The sequence below is a fragment of the Peromyscus leucopus genome, chromosome 3 (assembly GCF_004664715.2).
Source record: "Peromyscus leucopus breed LL Stock chromosome 3, UCI_PerLeu_2.1, whole genome shotgun sequence".
In the NCBI taxonomy this organism is placed as follows: Eukaryota; Metazoa; Chordata; class Mammalia; order Rodentia; family Cricetidae; genus Peromyscus; species Peromyscus leucopus.
In genome coordinates, this window is record NC_051065.1 from 60,806,860 (window position 1) to 60,813,225 (window position 6,366).

The following is a 6,366-nucleotide window of genomic DNA, read 5'->3' on the forward strand; positions in this document are numbered from 1 at the left end:
AGAAAACAAAATACCCATGAAGCATCTGTTCTGCTGAACCACAACGCCTCCGCAGTGACGGGATAGAATTTCTGTGCCTTTCCAGGCCAGACCTGGCTTTTAGGAGACATTAAATCAAGGGCAAGTAGGTACACACTGGCTTCTAAATCTATTTTCTGAATTAAACTGAAGGTATTGCTGAATCCCAGCTAGGCGTTAACAGGGGTGTGATGTTGCAAAAATAGACAGGGTCTGACCTTGAAAGGCTAACAAGGACTTTTTAACCAAGCTAAGCACGTTCTCTCCACTGAAGCACATGATGACTATGACGTTCTCCTGGCATCACCCAAGACTGTCACAAAAAGGTATAAAAGCAATTGTAGAGTACCTTCTTCCACCAAGTATGTTCCTGGGTCATGTCAAGTCCTCTTTGGAATAAGGACTCCCCAGAGAGTCATGCACCCAGTTAAAGCCTTGCTGCAGAGTCCGTCTGGGTGAGCTACAGACCTAAGATTTCTGTTTCTGGTTTGCGGCTGCTCCTGTGTACTGACTGAACCTTTCTCCATGAAGAGGTGGTACTTTTCCCTCATGGCTCATGCTCGCAGGCTTCCATGTCCTGCTTAACAAGGGCAGCCAAGGGAGAAGCTTGGACACGTCTGTGTGGTTCCACTAGATTGGCTCAGCCATGCGATGGAGCTGATGTTGACGCATTCCTTTGTCCACATTACTAGGCACCTCAGGCCAGACACCCTCCAAGATGCTGACTGTGCATCGGTAAAAACAATAAACCAAAAACCTGTCTTCCCGTGGGTTATTTTGTGGTGGAGAGCAAGAAAAGAGCCATGTAAACGTCTGACTACATCAACAGGTGCTATGAAGAACAATAAAACTGAGCACTGGGCTGGAGGGCATGGGATGGTGTGGTGGACCAGATAACAGCCCCCACAGGTGAGCTGTCTCTAGTCCCCTCAATCTGGGAGTGTTCCCTTACATGACAAAAATCACTTTGCAGATGCAAACTGTGAATTGTGACGAGAGGGGGTTGGAGAGGACCTGAGTTCAGTTCCCAGCATCCACATTGGGCAACTCACATCTGCCCTCTTCTGGTCTCATCAGGCACCTGAATGCATATGTGTGCGCACACATCTTGCACGTGTGCACGCACGCGCTCACGCACGCACACAGACACGGATAAAAAACAAAGCATAAATATTAAAATAGTTTTGAAGTGAAGAGATTAGATTGGTGAAAATAGTTAAAAACAAAATATGATAACCCAGAAAACTTCAGGATAAAGACAGAAGAGAAAGAAAACAGCTTCAATTTTTAATGTGAACCAGAGTGAGAGCCACAACACATGTGATCTGTTGAGAGTGCGGACATGAAAAAAAAACACCTTTTTACACAGCCTGGGAGATACACCCACTACAGTGCTGCTGCACACTGCTGCACGCTGCTGCATGCTGCTGCATACTGCTACAGTGCTGCTGCATACTATTGCACACTGCTGCATACTATTGCACACTGCTGCATACTGCTACAGTGCTGCTGAATACTGCTGCATACTGTTGCACACTGCTGCATACTGCTACAGTGCTGCTGAATACTGCTGCATACTATTGCACACTGCTGCATACTACTGCACACTGCTGCATGCTGCTGCATACTGCTGCACACTGCTGCATACTGCTACATACTGCTGCACACTGCTGCATACCGCCACTGTGAAGGTTCATCTTCACTGTCACCTTGACAGGACTTGGAACTGCCTAGAAGACACAGCTCTGGGCATGCCTCTAAGAGAGTCTCCAGAGAGGTTTAGCTGAGGAAAACGCACCCTGAATGAGCAGCATCATGGGCAAGGGTCTTAGACTGGATAAAAGGAGAAAGCAAGTTGAGCACCAGCAATCATCTCTCTGCTTCCTGACTACAGAGGCAACGTGATCAGCTGCCTCAGGTTCCTGCTGCCACAGCTAGCTCTGCTGCCCGCCACGATGGACCGTTTCCTCAAACCATGAGGCAAGATAAACTCTCAAGGAGCATTTGTCGGGTGTCCATCACAGTGAGAGGAGCACCTCCTGTCCCCCACAGTCGGGTGTCCATCACAGTGAGAGGACAGCGCCTCCTGCACCCCACTGTCTGGTGTCCATCACAGTGAGAGAACAGCGCCTCCCACACCCCACAGTCGGGTATCCATCACAGTGAGAGAAATGCCTCCCGCACCCCAAAGTACACACCAGAAACTTAGTTGACAGTGCACAGTGTCAGAGGTGGGACCTTTAGAAGGTGATTGGGCAGACTGAGAGAACAGATTGCCGCTGTTACCGAATGCGCCGGTTCGTCCTCCGGGGAGTGGGTTCCTGAGAAGAGGCTGTGAGGGCCCGGCTTGCTTCCTTTCTCCCTCTCACGTGCCTTTGTTACGGCGTGTTCGCTCTTCCACGGTCCATCATGAAGATTCTCATCAGCTCTGAGCCCTCGGACCCCGACTTCTCAACTTCCAGAACTGTAAGAAGTAAATCTCCGTTCTTTCTAAGGTCCCAGATCTGTGCTGGGCATGGCAGTGCCGGCCTGTGATCCCAGGAGTGGTGGAGCCCAGGGTGGAGGTTTACAAAGTCCAAGCCAGCCGAGGCCGCACAGCAAGGCCCTGCCTCAAAACCAAACCAAATCCAAACCAACACCAAACAAACAATGACTCACTCTCAAGAGAGCTGTTCTAACAGCACAGCACAGGGGAAGGCACAGACCGTCCCACAGCTGGAGGTGGTCCCCGGCCAGAGGACTTGATCACAGCAGACTGTCCCACAGCTGGAGGTGGTCCCCGGCCAGAGGACTTGATCACACCAGACTGTCCCACAGCTGGAGGTGGTCCCCGGCCAGAGGACTTGATCACACCAGACTGTCCCACAGCTGGAGGTGGTCCCCGGCCAGAGGACTTGGTCACAGCAGACTGTCCCACAGCTGGAGGTGGTGCCCAGGCCAGAGAACTTGATCACACCAGACTGTCCCACAGCTGGAGGTGGTTCCCGGGCCAGAGGACTTGGTCACACCGTCTATCTGTCGGTGGTGGTTCGCCCTAAATTTCACCTCGTGATTAGAGAAAGCCACCTTCTTTTCCGTTGTCTACATCCAAAGGGAACCGTGTGTGTGTCTTTGTTTTGAGACAAGTCTGGAATTCACTATGTAGTCAAGGGTGGCCTGGAACTTCTGATGCTCCTGTCTCTATTTCCTCAGTGCTGAGATTACAGGCATTCACCACCTATCTTTATGACGGGCAGTAGGCCTGCCATTTGGAAACTTTAGAAGTTCCCCACCACCTGGAGCCTGGATGATCGGTTCAACTTCCTTTGATGATTACAATTCCACGAGGTGACTCCTGTCCTGGTGTTAGACAGTGAACTCGGAAAAAGGTACTGTAGCTTTAAGAAAGAATTAAACAGGCCTCAAATGGACAGAAGTTCTCAATTACACGTTTTCCGGGGTGAATGCCTTTACCAAGGGGGAACCTGGGATAGGGAGTCTTTTACTTTTTTTCCCCCAGAAAGAATCAAAATAGTGTTTCTGATTTTCAGCTTACATTTGCTGGCACAGTGACCCTGGATCATCTATCTGGGCACACTCACCCGTGCCTTTATACACTGATTCAGGGAAACTCCACACAGCAAGGGCTGGACACCATGCTTTCCAGACGGTGGAAGGGGCTATGAGCCAAGGTCACGAGGCTACAGCTCCAGATGGGACAAGGTAGGGAAACAGGTTCTCCCTGGAGGAAGACGCCTGGCCCCTCAGACACCTTGATTCACCTTTAAAAGTGTCCGACTGACTAAGGGATGGGGCTGGAAGCCGGAGAGCCAGACAGCTGCTTCGGGGCGGGCAGCAGATCCTCATGGCTCCGAGGCGCCCACACAGACTCTCTTCCTTTGCAGGAAACTTGAGGTACCTGCTAGCTTCCTTCCTACCAACTGTAGTCTGCTTCTTTTAGCCAAACAGACTCTGGGAACTGGGCATGCAATAGAAAAGTGCCTCCTGTAGCAGAGCTGACACCCAAGCTCCACCCAAGCAAGGCTGGAGGGCCTCTCCCAGCCTTGTCCTTCCTATGCAGTATTCATGTCTTCATGCAGTACAGCTATTTTTAGAACACCATAGCTGAAGCACTCTGATCTTTTCCACAGATCCTTTTCACTTAAGATGCTCACCCTAGGAGTGGCAGGGGCTGACTTTGAACGTTTTTTGTTAGCTCTGGAGATGGAACGTAGGGCCTGTGTGTGCTCAGAAAGCACCCTGCCACTGAGCTCGATCCTCAGCCTTTCTTTTTTTCTTTTTTGGACAGAGTCTTGCTTTGCAACCCAAGCTGACTTCAAATCTAAGATCCTCCTGCCTCAGACTCTTATTCCTAGCCTCTCTGTCTGGTTTCTATTGTAATGAGATACCTGAGATTGAGAAGCTTATAAGGGGAGAGGTTGATTTTGGCTCGCCATCCTGGAGGCTGGGAAGTTCAAGACATCACTTCTGGTGAGGGCCTTATAGTATTTCATAGTGCGGCGGGCTTCAAGAGGAAGTGCAGGCGTGTATGGAAGAGCAAACGAGACAGGCATCCTTTCTTTATAACAATCTGCTTTCATGAGAACCAGCCCTGTCCTGTAAGAAAGGCCTCAGCCTTTCTCTTAACACCCCAATCGTCCTTAAAGCCTCCCATCACAAGGCTTCCGCATCTCCCTCCCATCACGGCTCTCCGTGTAGGAATTGGACCTGATGGTCAATGCATCCTTTAGAGGGATAAACCATCTTCACTCACACCTGATGTGCTTGCGGTCTGTCAGGGCTTCAGTGGAGGAATTCCTTTCCTCAGCCTCAACAGATTCTTAGTTGGGTCAGAATCCTGTAACAAAAGCTGGATTAACCAGGGGAAAACAGATAGCTTTTATTTATTTTTATTTTTTTCCTATTTTACATACAAGTGGGAGACACCCAGGGATGAGTAGTTCTCAGCAAGGTAGCTTTGAATTCCAGCCCATTCAGTATCTTCAATAAACAACAGTGAATTTTATTTTTTTAATCACTAGTTTTCCACTGTGTTGGAGACCTAACCCAGGACTCCCTCGGCAATCACGATACCACCACGAGTCATACCTTCAGCACAAATGGACAAGGCCAGGGAAAGGACTTTGAGCCTCTAGGGGCGGCACCTTGTAAAGGGCAGCTAGTAAAGCTTGTTGATGGTTTAATTTGCTGCTGTCTCCAGGCCTCCCAGGGCCTCAAGCTGCCCTCAGTGCCTTTGCTCTCCCTGGTGGTGGGCGTCTTCTGTCTTGTAAATGCTTCTCCTGCTCGGAGGTCAAGCAGGACAGAGGACCTTTCTGCAACTACTCCTTAACTGTCCTCAGCCTAGCAACCCTTTGTATTTGAAAGTGACCTATTCAGTGGGTCTCTCCCACTGCTTTCTCTTGTTCAGCAGCTGGGAGAGCCAAGGAGGCAGGGTTGTGTAGGCTCTTACACCCAGACTGTGTGGGATGTGCCTTCTGCATGCTCTCCTGGAACAGCTCTGGGAGTCTTGTAATCTGCCTCAGGCATATTGTTAGAGGCAGCAGTTACGATGGAATAGTTACAGGAAATCCACCAAGGTGAATTCTCCCTTCTCCTCTCCCATTCCTCCATCTCCAGCTTTTCAACAGCCAGACATTCAAAAATCATTAACAAGGACTTTAAAATTTTGTGTTAACTAACCCAAGAGGTATTTCCAATGATACACACAGTTAAAAGCCTCTTGCCATCCTTTCTTATTCTGGAAAACCAGCATGGACCACTTCTGCTGGGTCATGAAGAGACTCAGTGCCTGCACAATGGAAGATTTTTCACACTGATTAAATAGTTGTGAGATGTATGGACTCGTACTGCGGGGCAGTCTTGGGGCTGCTGCTGAGCAGTATGTGGGGATCTTCAGAAGATGGGATCTCTAGAGACATGGTTCCATCCTCCAGCTGCTTGGGCGTTTAACCACGTAACTCAAAACAAAGAGCAGGCTCTTCAGGAAGAGAAAAGGAATCTCCCAGGGCCCTCCAGGGGGCCCTTGGCCCAGTCTGGCTCTATACTGCTCCAGTAAACATGCCAAAAGCTGGAACATTCTACATTAGGCTAGATCACTTGGCCATTTGGCTGGTTGAGGGACCACGTCTTCCTACCTCTGACATGGTACAGGCTTGTTGCTGGAGGGCTTCTCTCCAGGTTCCCCAAGCCCCGCAGTCCCACAATCCATTTATAAAATAATCACTCAGACGCTTATATCACTTATAAACTGTATGGCCGTGGCAGGCTTCTTGCTAACTGTTCTTTTATCTTAAATTAACCCATTTCTATAAATCTATACCTTGCCACGTGGCTGGTGGCTTACCAGAG

General features: G+C 49.5%; 1 pseudogene; it reads left to right on the forward strand.

Moving 5' to 3' along the window:
* The first annotated feature begins 4,164 nt into the window (after nucleotides 1-4,164).
* On the forward strand, nucleotides 4,165-6,155 carry LOC114700140 (annotated as a pseudogene).
* The last annotated feature ends 211 nt before the right edge of the window (nucleotides 6,156-6,366 follow it).